The sequence below is a fragment of the Schistocerca nitens genome, chromosome 4 (assembly GCF_023898315.1).
Source record: "Schistocerca nitens isolate TAMUIC-IGC-003100 chromosome 4, iqSchNite1.1, whole genome shotgun sequence".
NCBI classification, from domain to species: Eukaryota; Metazoa; Arthropoda; class Insecta; order Orthoptera; family Acrididae; genus Schistocerca; species Schistocerca nitens.
The window spans coordinates 991,259,043-991,273,500 of NC_064617.1; the positions used below are offsets into that span (position 1 = coordinate 991,259,043).

The window sequence follows — 14,458 nt, forward strand, 5'->3', positions numbered from 1 at the left end:
TAAATTCTAGGTCCCCTATAACTACCTGGGTAAGATAGTTCAAAATTCGGAAGAAGGGATCGGCACACCAACGCCCATAGGACCATGCCTAGTAACGCACTGCTGTGTTCAAATCCACTTTCCGGATGAGGACAACTTTTTCTTACATTCTATTGTGAGGTATTGCGTAGACTGTCTCTGCGAATTCGAAAATTCACATCTATATGTATCGGACTTATTTTCCTGTTATGGAATATTCTTTCATTTCTTTAACTTTTTCTCATATTAGTTTGGTGGGTAAGTTCGCAGCTTTTTTGTGCTGCATGTTGATGTTACAGTTACTATGAGTTTATCAATTGATTGCCATGTTTTATTTGTACTTCGCTGTTGCTGTTTGAGGTTACATATTGTTGTTTTGTCATTTGGAGATAGTGAGTGGAGCTGTGGACGCTAGGAGACAGAGTTCCAAGTGGAGGAATCGCAAGATATCCGATATATTCTTCTTTTTGAGTTCAGCACTGGTATGACAGCAGCAGTCAGCCTGAAACATTTGTATGCGCATGGCGATACGGCCACTGGACAGAGCACGGCAAGAATTTTTTTTTCATTTTAACGAAGATCTTTTCACATTAGTGACTCTCCACGTTCAGGGAGACCTTCGGTGTTTCAAGAAGATCGTCTACATGCGTTGATCCACAGTCGTCCACATCAGTGTACCCGAGAACTGGCCAATGTTATGAACAGTGATCATTCCAAATTCGTGCGACATTTGCACGCACTGAGGAAGATTGAAAAATCGGGTGTATGGGTATTGCACGCACTAACCCAAAATCACAGGAGTCCGCGTGTGGCCATAAGTGCATCTCTGCTTGCTCGTCATCAATTGGCCCGTAAACAACACCAACCATTCCTATTCTGTATATTTACTGGTGAGGAGAAATGGCACCTTTACGCTAACATAAAGAAACGAAGGGAATGGTTGGGTCCAAACAAAGCAGTATCTCTCCGTACAAAGACCTGCGAGCGCCTACAGAACATTATGTCACGCTTCTGGAGGAACAGCGACGGTGTGGTGTTCTACAAAGTGCTTCGCAGAGGTGTAGCCATCACTGCTGACATTTATTGCCAACAAATGAGACGTCTTGCAGATGCAGTCCAAGGCCAATAACCAGGAACACTGCGTGAAGTGCTGCTAATCCACGACAACGCCCGCCTGCATTCTGCTAGACTGACAGGAACACAGTACAGTATTTGGGTTAGTAGGTCATTCCGAGTCCATCTCATTCGTTTTATCTTGGACCCTCAGATTTTCATAATTTCGGCTCTCTGCTGAAAAACAATTCGTTTAATAAATACAACAGAGTCACATGATAGAAACCTCAGTCATTTCTAAAATATTGTCGTCCACAAATACAACAATCTGCCAACGCCAGAGTAACTTTTAGATTTCGTACCTGCAGATATCCTTTGGGTTCGAGGCGAAGAAAACGTCAAATCATGTCCTTTAGGAACTTCCTATCCTGATGAAAATACAATCAAAACATGGCTCGCCTTGTTCTTTGCCTCAAATCCATGTTATTTCCACAGGCACGGAATCTAAAAGTTACTCCGGCATTGGCAGAGTGTTGTAATTTGTGAAGGAGAATATATTAGAGATGACTAAGGTTTCCGTCATGTGACTGTTGTATTTATTAAATGTGTGGAAAAACGCAACGAACTTATGCACCAGCATAATAACTACTAGACCAAGCAACCGAAAAACCAAAAGCTGCCATCAAGAAACTTTTTGTGATGCTCGAAATTTATTACTCCTATTGACTAGTAAATATTGTAGAGTACTTGTCCATCTCCGTATTTTATCCGAATTCAGAACATCACGACAGTGTTTAATATAAAGTTGTTTTATCATACAACAAGTTAACCTAGCTAGAACATAACGTTTCAAAAAGATTCATCCGATTTTCAATGTTATAGCACGTACACTTGGCAGCAAGAAAGTGGCCCACTTCTGAATGAAACCATCATAACGTAGCTGTATCTTAGGTCCTCTAAACGCTGAAACAGTGTAGGGTACTTTCGTTTAACTAAGCACAATGGTTACCACAAGAGATCACTAGAGAACACTGCTCATTATGGCAGTCAGTCCAGATGTAAACTAATAACGCGATACAACAAATATTAGAAAATAAGTTATTAGAGAGAGGCAGTCCCTAACGCTTGTCAATTAAACTTCATTACAATAAGTGACACTGTGGAAGTATTATCACACTCATTAAATGACATGACGAGTTGCTATTCGCGATCCGAATTTGAGCCCATGTTCACCAAACAAAGTTTGCGTGTCTCATTGAGATTCGAATAGGCATAGTGAGACGTAAAATATCGAAGTGTGCACCATTACCAGTTTACAAGGCCGAATGTAAGAACCTTGATATAAATGGCGATACGTTAGCATTGAATCGGCAACCCCATGAAGCTTATCCTGCCCCTCAGAAGTAAACACGAAAGGTATGTAACAAAGTGCAAAGCACAAGTGTGAAACGCACTTTATTCGTACAATGTACTGCGACAGGGGCTCTCAAATAGATTCTGTATTTATAGAGATCCAAAAAGGCTTTTGGTTTCACTCCTCATAAGCGGCTTGCAACCACATTGCTTTCTTATGGACTATCGTCTCTGTAGTACGACAGGATTCGTGATTTCCTGTCTGAAGAAACCGCAGTTTGCAGCAACTGATTTATCGGCACCTAGTGAAACGAAAGTGATGAATGTGCTTCTGGAAGTAAAGTGATGTTGGCCTGCTGTCCGGAGTGGCCGTGCGGTTCTAGGCGCTACAGTCTGGAGCCGAGCGGCCTCGTGCATGGATGTGTGTGATGTCCTTAGGTTAGTTAGGTTTAATTAGTTCTAAGTTCTAGGCGACTGATGACCTCAGAAGTTAAGTCGCATAGTGCTCAGAGCCATTTTTTAATGTAGGCCTTCTGTTATCTCTGATTCACATAAACTGTTTAGCATACATTCAGAGCATTTCTCTTAAATCTGTGGCAGGTAATGGCAAAGTGATGGAGAAAATATATCTTCACGGTGCAAAGAAAGTGACAATTGGCCCTAAACAACAAAATAGGTGAGGTTCTCCGCATGGTTACGAAAAAGGTCTCGTCAAGCTTCGAGAAATTGGTAAGTAAAACAAATTTGAGGGTTACAGATCTAACAAGTCGTAGAGGATACAAATATTAACAACGTATCTGGGAAATATCACATGTTGTGGCAAAGGTGAAACAAATGTTCGGTTATTGACAGAGGCCTTAGAAGACCAAAGAAGTCTACTAGGAGCCTGCCAGCACTACAGCAGTACAACCTCTTCCGGAATATTGCTGAGCACTGTGCAGTGAGTACCCGATGAGACTGAGTGTGGAAATTTGTGACGTTGAAACAAGGGAGCAGATCCTGCAGTATTGCACATTAAGGGGGAGAGCGTCGCCGATGTTTTTCTTTTTTGTCCCCATGAGCTTGGAGTGGGGAGCGGCAGGGGGACGAGTTAAAAACACGTTTTTTTACTGCGTGACGTTATTTTAAAGATATTTCAATCACCGTCTTTCTCCTCTGAATGAAAAAAAAAATTGTTGCCACAAAGGATGATATGCAACTGTAATAACGTAAGACAGATAAGAACTGAAAACAAAGATTTTCATGTTTATCTTTCTCGAGGTTTACATGCGAGGGGAATGGTCGACCAATTGAATTGATTCTCTGTATCCTTCAGGCAATAACTGTGAATTACACAGTAATCGTGTATCATTGCGATATAATCGGAGTGCCTCAGCAGAATGTAATTTCCGTCGTGCAGCACTTATTGTTTCCGAGACACTGAGTACACTTTAGAAGTGCTCAAAATGTGAGTGGTGTACCACATACACACAATTATTTGTCAAGGTTGCCACCAAAAATGTTTACTTTAACAATTTGTTTAGTTATCTAGGCAGAATACATATTCTCTTCAGGCGAGATCTAATGCCAGGCGCTTACAGGAAAGAATAGTTTCCTGCATCATGCGATAGCTAGGCAGTTGAAATCTATTGTAGTTACTACATTTATCGTGAGTGTATTAAAAATAAATGTGTGTGAAATCTTATGGGACTTAACTGCTAAGGTCATCAGTCCCTAAGCTTACACACTACTTAACCCAAAGTATCCTAAGGACAAACACACACACGCATGCCCAAGTGATCAGCCGCACAGTCTATGACTGCAGCGCCTTAGACCGCTCGGCTAATCCCGCGCTGCTGAGTGTATTGTTTAACTTATTTTTCGTTAAATATTTAAATGACACGACAAAAGTAGATGTGCGTGCTCTTGTCGCAGCAAAGTAACTCTAGCTGCGTTAGTTTATAATACAGACTTGGGTAGGGTAGATGGAACGTTTGGTGACCACGGCTTCGCGGGCTGGGCCTGTACTGGCCGCGGCTCGCGAGCTGTGGGCCAGCTGGACGGATGGCAGCCGGTCAGCCAGCCACAGACTGGGTGCCGAGACGAGGCCGAACAGAGCGAGCTGGCTGTGGAGGACCGCCAGCCCCCCACCTGGGGTGGGCCAGCACCGCTGCAGCACACGGCTCTGCCCGTGCCTCTTCTTTTCACGTAAGTACTCTATGTTTACTTCCTCCCCTGGCGTCAGTATAAGTGGGGCAACCAATAAAACACATCAGGCTGTCTGTTGCAATGGCTTACTGGGAGAGATCAACTCGAGTAGTGTCGTCGCTCGTATTGAAGAAGGTGGATGTTCAATCTGAGAGCGTGGCAGAAGGTATGGCGTGTCACACGCTGCTCCAACGAGGTGGTGGAGGAATGACCTTGAAAGAGGCGCTGACAACAGAACTCGTGGCTCAGGCAGGAAGAGAATGAGCTCACACTAGGAGGACAGGGAACTAGTGTCTAAGAGCACAGAAAATCCCCCGCTGAACGTGAAGCAGTTGTAGTGGGAGACCAATTGCCTCGTCTCCAGCGACACAATTTGCTGCAGGCTGAAGGACGCCGCTCGCTTCTGGTGAATACACAAACATTTTCAATTATTTTGTGTCTATTCGTAGCTATGAGACAATAGTAAACGGCGCCGGTTTCGAATCGCTGCAAGGCATAAATCATTTGTGTCGTCGTTTCAGGTTCCAATATCACGCCACTGGTGAACATGTTTGATATCTGACATCCGATTGTGCTTAGTTCACGATTCAAATAGGTACTGATTTCTACTCCCCGTCCACACCACAATTTTACTTCATGTCGTTTCACTCTGTGCTTTGTACTTTATTACAGATATGTCACGGTTACTTCTCAGGGGCAACATACGCTTGACGAGGTTCCCAGTACAGCACTAAAGTATCGTCATTTACTTCCTGGTTTGGACATTCAGCCTTGCAAACTGTTATAGGTGAACACTACGATATTTTATGTCTCATTATGACTACTCATATCTCGGTTAGACATGCATGCTTTGTTTGGTTACCAGTGGGTTCAGAGTCAGATTACGAAAAACAACTCGTGTGTCATCTCATGAGTGTGATAATACTTCTGCAGTGTCACTTATTGTAATGAGGTTATATTTACAAGCCTTAAGGACTGTATCAGCTATGGATACCAAGACGACCTGATATAACCTGAAGATGGCAATCATGCCGGAATAGGCCAATTGTAATAAACAACAAAATGGAACACAGCAGTGTCGTGGTCTCATAGCATAACATCCTAATATATTTTTTTCAAAAGACCTACTGCTTGCTGCCGTCCATGACAGCTCGAACGCCCACTATTTGGCGGTGGGGATAATCTTGATTACCTGTGCTGGAGACACTTTCACTGAGGGGTCTGAATACCTGGTGCAATTCTTCCTCAAGATCCAAAACCAAAGAACGTAGTGGTGCGGAACGCTGGGCTGTGCAGCGTAGACGGCATTCTAACACCTGTCAAACGTGCTCCTCTGGACTGAGTGCGGAATTCTGCTCAGGTCAGTCCGTTTCAGGAAACCACAGGCTCACATCTGTCACTTTACGACAGGATGCGTTGTCATGCTCGTAAGAACAATCATCGTCTCCGAACATTTTCTCTATTGGACACAGTACATAACGCTGTAAAACGTTTTCATATCCTTCCTCACGTAAGGTTTTCTTAATCGCAATACGAGGATGACAACCTAGCCACGGAACACCACGCTAAATCTTAACACCACGTCCTTCGTGTTTCAATGTGATTAGTGACTACAAATGACTCGTTTCAAGTCATTCGTTGTCCAGTGTCGTCGCTCTTTACTCCAACTCAAGCGTCCCTTAACACTGACCACAGCGTGTGTGGTTTATATTGAGCTAACTCCTTACGCACATTCACTGTGCTACCGAACTGCAGGCAGCACCTCGGAACTCACGACTAATTCCCTCCACTGATTCCATGCAGTTCCTTACAATGACTCCCCTCAATGCTCGGCACTCCCCGTGGTGCCTCCTTTGCCTTTCCACAACTCTATCCCATCACCAGCAGACGCCTTGGGCAGCTCTAGCATAGTTAAAGTGTCTCTGACGGGTATGTTACTCAGGTGACGTGCAATGACTAGTCCACATTCGAAATCACACGGCTCTTCTGGCCGACCTATCCCGCTCTCATTGCTTCTCTACTGACAACGCAACAGACCGCGCGCCCTTAATTATGGCGTATGAGACTCTCAATTCATCATTACATCGCGTTGTCCGGGTACTTTTGATACGATAGTGTACCAACAGCAATGAATGCCTTCTGGCTGTTTGTCGTACGTTCAAATGTGTGAATTGCTAACGGAGCAAACTGCTGAGGTCATCGGTCCCTAGACTTACACACTACTTAAATATTAAGTTAAACTACACTACTGGCCATTAAAATTCCTACACCAAGAAGAAATGCATATGATAAACGGGTATTTATTGGACAAATATATTATACTAGAACTGACATGTGAATACATTTTCACGCAATTTGGGTGCATAGATCCTGAGAAATCAGTACCCAGAACAACCACCTCTGGCCGTAATAACGGCCTCGATACGGCTGGCCATTGAGGCAAACAGAGATTGGATGGCGTGTACAGGTACAGCTGCCCATGCAGATTCCACACGAGACCACAGTTCATCAAGAGTAGTGACTGGCGTATTGTGACGAGCCAGTTGCTCGGCCACCACTGACCAGACGTTTATAATTGGTGAGAAATCTGGAGAATGTGCTGGCCAGGGCAGCAGTCGCACATTTCCAGAAAGGCCCGTACAGGACCTGCAACATGCGGTCGTGCATTATCCTGCTGAAATGTAGGGTTTCGCAGGGATCGAATGAAGGGTAGAGCCACCGGTCGTAACGCATCTGAAATGAAACGTCCTCTGTTCAGAATGCCGTCAATGCGAACAAGAGGTAACCGAGACGTGTAACCAATGGCACCCCATACCATGACGCCGGGTGATACGCCAATATGGCGATGACGAATACACTCTTCCTATGTGCGTTCACCGCGATGCCGTCAAACACGGATGCGACCATCATGATGCTGTAAACAGAACCAGGATTCATCCGTAAAAATGACGTTTCGCGATTCGTGCACCCAGGTTCGTTGTTGAGTGCACCATCACAGGCGCTCCTGTTTGTGATGCAGCGTGAAGGGTAACCGCAGCACGGTGTCCGAGCTGATAGTCCATGCTGCTGCAAACGTTGCGGAACTGTTCGTGCAGATGGTTGTTGTCTTGCAAACGTCCCCATCTGCTGACCCAGGGATCGAGACGTGGCTGTACGATCCGTTACAGCCATGCGGATAAGATGCTTGTCATCTCTACTGCTAGTGATACGAGGCCGTTTGGATCCAACACGGCGTTCCGTATTACCCTCCTGAATCCACCGATTCCATATTCTGCTAACAGTCATTGGATTTCGACCAACGCGAGCAGCAATGTCGCGATACGATAAACCGCAATCGCGATACGCTACAATCCGACATTTATCAAAGTCGGAAACGTGATGGTACGCATTTCTCCTCCTTACATGAGGCATCACAACAACGTTTGACCAGGCAACGCCCCTCAACTGCTGTTTTTGTATGAGAAATCGGTTGGAAACTTTCCTCATGTCAGCACGTTGTAGGTGTCGGCACCGGCGCCAACCTTGTGTGAATGCTCTGAAAAGCTAATCATTTGCAAATCACAGCATCTTGTTCCTGTCGGTTAAATTTCGGGTCTGTAGCACCTTATCTTCGTGGTGTAGCAATTTTAATGCCCAGTAGTGTAACTTACGCTAAGGACAACACCCATACCCACTCACGAGGGAGGACTCGAACCTCCGTCGGGAGGGGCCGCGCGATTCGTGACATGTCCCCTCTGACCGCGCGGCTTGTGTGGTACGTCCAGTGGAGGGTACACTGAACGTTTTTGAAAAGTAAACGAAATCTGTAGTCTTCAACTCAATTCTAAAAAGTACCACTAACTTGTGTACGCTGAGCAGACTTGTATAAGATAAACCATTATACAAAAATGGATGATTAGTTTGAAAATAAAAACTTCGCCGTCTTTTGGGTGAATTAAAATATACCTGAAGTTATCGCAATTTAGGCAGAAGATACAGTGCTGTAAAATCTGAGGAATCTAGTGATATACCGTGTCGATTCCCCGTCTGAGTGATTTAAATCTATGAGTATGGCTTTTAAAGCCGTTTCGTTACATGAGAACAAAACGGCAGGTAGTCCCTGTTGCTGGGGATGCGGTCTATCGGCAGAGCTGGTGCGAGCCCCAGCGTAGCATCGTCGTTAAACAGATGAGATGTCTGACAAAATTGCCTTTCAGCGTAAGTGCGTGGTCGGGACGACGTTTTACTTCATACTTGAAAATTATGAGAGGGGGCTGCCCGTTAACGGGGAGGGGCCCACCAAAAGCAGCGCCGTTAAAAGCTCACGCGAAGCGCCCAGGCAGGCAATGTGCAGGTAACTGCGGGCCGACGCAACGCGCCCTCGCCGGTTACGGTTAAGTTGTCAGCCCTGCTGCCAGGTATGGCGGAGGAGTACTGTACCGGCTCAACTGTCTCTGTGACGTCGACACGGTGCACTGTCGATCAGGGCTATGGATAAACTTCTTATCTACAGTTTGGAAGTAAAAATTTGACTAAGCTGTCGTACCATTAAATCCTGACTGAGTATGTACACGGAAGCATGAAAATTTACATTAGAGTGTGATGAAACGTTTGCAACAGTTTAACACAGAGTGCACGTCCTGGAATCGAACACACGTCCCCTCCTTTCAGAAGTAATGCTCTTATGTTAGCTACTTTGGTCTGGATACGATTCTATATGTGGAATACAGCTGTAATCAGTCTGGAAGTTTTAAGACAGCGTGCTCTTGGTTGCCGAACGAAGTAATTATTCTGGAAACAATCCACGGCGTTTGGCTCAAGCACGCTTCACCACACACTTTCTACCGTATACTTACTGGTTAAGGTACAGTGTCATTCACAACTTCCTCTAGGGCTTCGGAAGAGCACAGGACATATAGATAATAGACACGTATCTGTGGACCGAACGTTTCTCCAAGTTTTCAACTCCCATTAACGGTGCTTATTGAAGGCACTGTTTGTTACCTGGCAACCGTCAACACGAGCGCGTAATTTAACGAGGTCGCCGCTGCGGAAATGTGCAGCGTAGCCCTTTCACTGCACTGCATATCAACAAACACGAAATAGTCCGATGTGACAGAACGGGGCGGACGATCTGTCTGCATCACTGGTCCCCAGTCTGGGGTAATTACCCCCTGAGGGGTAAAATGAAATTTTCTGAGCGGTAAAAACTAAACAATTCTATTCTGTTTTAGTCACGAAACCAAATTATTCTCAAAAGAGCATTACGATTATTACAATTTTGTAAGACTCTAAAATTGATTACATAAGTTACCAATCATTACTTTTTCTCATTTAGTAGCATTAATGCGGTGGAGGACCCAACTTCCGCTCATAGTGAACCCGCTACGTACATATGTTGTGCTCTGTCTCACACATCGCTCATGATAAAACTGAGACAAATACGTAACAAATGGTAAATATCTCAAGAAAATGTCTACTCCCAGTTGTAGATAGAACCTGCAGTAGTCCACAAATTGCTTCATTACTCACTTCGAAACAGATAAATCGATTAACTACATAATTACTACCTTAGTGTTGTACACGACATTATTATTGCTGTTATTGTTGTCACTATTACTGTTAGTGGCTGTGGTCAGACACTAAGCATTAATAGACTGAATTCATTCCCATTTCTGCCAGTTCAGAAGTAAGGATTGCAGCAATCAAGGAAGTGCACACGTTTTGACTTGGTTGACTTTAAATACGGCTGCAGAGTCAAGCAAGTGCAGCAGGGGAGAGGAGCAATGCAAGAGAATTATGTTTTGTAAGAAGTGTCCACCCTCACTGTGGATAGTAAGCTTTCTTATCTCAGAAGGTGTTGTGGGCAGCAGTTGCGGTGCACCACGAATTCCTTCGTCATTCATTCTGACACACACACACACACACACACACACACACACACACACACACACACACACACACAACTAAATATCATTCATCTTTCATCATTTTAAAAGTGTCCCAATAACACTCATTTATTGCACAGTTAAGCTTGATGCTAATGTTGGTCATAATGTGGGAAGGGGAGGAGGCAAAAAATGGCGGCGGGGGGGGGGGGGGTAGGCTTTGGCTGGCAGTGGCACCAAGTGGGGAGAATGGAACACGAGATTCACCCCATTCAAATGGCAGTCGCGTTAAAACCCGACAAGAATTGCTGCTATCAGTGAAGACAGATCCAAATTGACCAATTCCAGACCGAAGGTTGCGAAGGAAATTGCAAGCACGGGACATATATCGAGCTTGTTTCCAAAAGTACCACACCCAAAAAATTAATAGAAAGATGAGTTAGAGATCGTAGCCTCTACCCAATAGCTTGCTGTATCTAACAAATAAATATTTTCTTGCAAAAAGTATCAAATCTTTTAAATAGAGGTAGTCAAATGCAGCATTTTACCCCAAAACATATCAAATGCCTTTGAACTTGTGTAGCAAGAAGTACCAAATCCTCCAGCACTGATCTGGCACAGTGCTGTGACGTCACAAACTCAGTCAGCCAACTTCAGTTTGTTACGGCGTTATTTCATGTAATATTCTTGTATTTTCTGTTGTGTTTGTTTACGGCGAACATTTAAAATAAATTCTGTTATGTCCAGTAAATATGCCGATGTGCCTGAATATATAGAAAAGCTATCGAAACGTAAGAGATCTGTAGGTATGTGGAAGCGGCGTGTTTTGAAACGCGTAGAACGTAATGTTCCTGCAATTGTAAAACCTCAAATCACGCGTAAACATAATGATAAATTTTGAAAAGCATTATGCATATCAGAAGATGACGTGGTATGTATAAATAATAGATACTGAAACACTGAAGGTGCTGTTAGTCAGAGAAACTTTTTAACAGGATGTATTGATGTGAACTATCCTAAAAAAAGAAGGCCTGATCAAGGTAGGAAAGAACGTGGAAGGAAAACGGAAATTATAAGCAACAGGATTCAAACTTCTCTTCAGGCGAAGGTCAGTGTTTGTAGGTCTACGCTGCTAAGTATTTTTAATGTTGGGAAAGGATGGCTGAGCATGCAGCTAACGAGATAATGAACAGTGTGGCAGCAGCTTCTGGAACAAGAGGTGGTGCAAGGCTTGATATGGAGAAACTATAGGCTTCAGTTATGGCTCACATAACAAGTTTTAAATGCAGAGAACAGCATTGACGAGGGGGAGTGGGGAACACCATTAAGAAAATACTTGCCTCCAGAATTAACTACGCGTAGATGTGGAATTTATTCTGCGAGGAGAATGTTATTTGTGCATCAAGTATAGTTTGTAAACTTTTAAAATAATTCTTAAAGCAGGAGGTACCAAATCCAAAATTAAATTCCTAGTAACCGTACAATTATAATGAGGAATACCTTAAATTTATCAGGAAAACTTATCAGTGAGTTCCAGACACACTGTATATTAACCAAGATCAGCGTACGAGAACTATTATTGCAACGGGGCATTTTTCTGCTCTACTCAAGATTCTGTCCAGTTGGATTTGGTAACTTTTGGAAATAAGCTCCACATTCGCCAGTGGGCAAAACAACTCTGAAACTGAACATCAGCTGATTGAAAGTCTGTAATGTGGTTCGACAAGTCAGCATTTCCCCTTTTTATCAGCTTTATTCAAGTCTCCGAGTCCATCGACGGTATGGCGAGGCGTTTTACTCGCCGTGTGTTACGGATGCAGTTAAGACCAGAGATGATTCTGTCATGTTTTGGGGCCGTTTTTCGTACCACGTTTTGGGCGTACTTATTGAGTTTCCCATAAACGTGAAGTAGGAAGTATATATCAACATTATCTGAGTGTTTCCATTTACTCCACGTCTTCATGAGCAGTACGAACATTTTCCAAGATAACAACAACCGTGCTCACAGGGAGGCACGTATGCAATCCTCGCTTGACTAACACTCAGCCATTCCATCACTACTAAACCCAATTACTGAATAACCCACACACTTTTTCCAATATGAGATGAAATATAAAAATCAACAACACCGCAAGGAGTGCTTTCAGCTGGGTACGGCTTTCCTGCAGAAACTTGTGGAAGCCCTTCTTCGTCCTACTGAGGCAGTTATCGACAGTGGAGGCGGTGTCACACGGTGTTTAGCCTGACGTCTCCTGTGGATGATTAATTTTTTTTTTTGACCAGTGTTCTTATTACCCAGTATTGCATTGAAAAATTTGAAGCAGCCATTTCAATATGTAATACATAATGTAAGTTTAGAAAAGCTCCAACGACAAAACTAAGAACGTTGCACAGTGTCAGCGTAATCTTCCTTCGAGCCACAACTTTCACGTAAGTAAATGAATACTTTGTGCCGTGAATGTCTTACTTCTACAGGTTGTATTATGAACCCACTGAGTCTATAGAGCGGCCAGAAAAGAAACATGTCTTTGAAAGTTACTGCAGTTATCCCAGAAAATCACCTCCATTTTCGTTTGGATTCAGAACACCTGTAGGTTATGTGGCTTAACATCCTTGTGAGTATGAAGCCACTCCCTTTGACATACGTACCTGTAATGCCATCAGCAGCAGGCTCTGTGATGTAATCGATGCGCATTGTCTCCACCTGCTGAGCGCAAATCCCTCCCAACCCACACCTCCCAAGCTTCAATTCACCCAATAAATTCCCCTATCCATCCCTTTCACTCTCTCTCTTACTTCATGTCTTTCACTCTCTCTCTGTCCTCCTTCAATCATCCCTCCCTTTCTCTTTGTTTTTCTGTTTTTCTAACTGTGTTTTATCTCAGGTGAAGCAATTTCAGTATTCTCATTTTGAATTCGGCCTGAATGGGCCACAGCATCAGCTGAGTGAGATTGTGTATGCATGAAGTTCATCAGTTGCGTAATTGCTCTTGATTCGTCGGTGCTTCCTTTGCTTACTTATTCAACGAGAGCGATTCTCGTATGTAGCTTTGTCGCATCTGTTAAGAAGAAGGAATAATTTGTGCCCAGTGCTTATATGTACTTCAACTCCAAAACGCCAGCATACATTTAGTTTCCACTCTGCCCAAGACCTAAACCCTGTGGCGGACTATGAACGCAGGCTAAGGTTTTTCCCGTGGTTTCTGCAACGTGTTGCACGAGATCCCGACTCCCTCGTCATTGTGTTGTTTACCAACGAGTGCACCTTCCATCGGGATGGCCTTTACAACACTTGAAGCGTTCATTACTGGGCAACACGGTAACATGGACATCAAAGCAAATTCAACAAGGAAAAGATAGTCATATCAGATAACAAAAAAAGACAATATGGGATATAGTGAAGGAGGAGACCGGTAGAACAAGACATGAAAAGGGAAAAATAGCATTAAGAGTAAATGTACATTGGTGACAGATGTCTATAGTGTTGCAGAACTGTTTAACAAACATTTTATAACTGTTCATGAAAAGATGGAGTTGCTGCAACGGAATACCTCAGTCCAAACATTTCGAGTAACTTCCATAATATGAATTTCACCCTCACTACCCCTGCAGAAGTAATGTACATCATAAAACCTTTAAAATCAAAAACAACTAGTGGGTATGATGAAATATCAACATAGTTAATTAAAGAATGTGGTTTTGAGTTAAATAACATATTAAGCTATCTGTGTAACCAGTAATAGTACATGCTGAAAAGAATAAAAGGCTTTTATGTTGGCTTGAGTTTTACAAACTCAGTAATGCCTTTTGAAGAGGATTTTGTACTTTCATTGAAGGAAGCATTTATCACTTTTAATCTTTTATTTTTTTAAATTAAGTTCACTATTTTTCTTAACCGTTGGTTTGTTAAATGAATGTGAAAATGTAAGTGCATAATTTATTGTAGGACCTTTTGAGTTCCTTATGAGTATTTCTGTTAA

The 14,458-nt window shown here is 43.3% G+C and overlaps 1 protein-coding gene across 1 annotated transcript in view; it reads right to left on the reverse strand.

Annotated features, from left to right (window-relative positions):
* Window positions 1-14,458, reverse strand: part of LOC126252741 (dipeptidase 1-like) — a 1,484,085-nt gene that overhangs the window by 528,780 nt on the left and 940,847 nt on the right. The gene's annotated exons all lie outside the window — the stretch shown is intronic.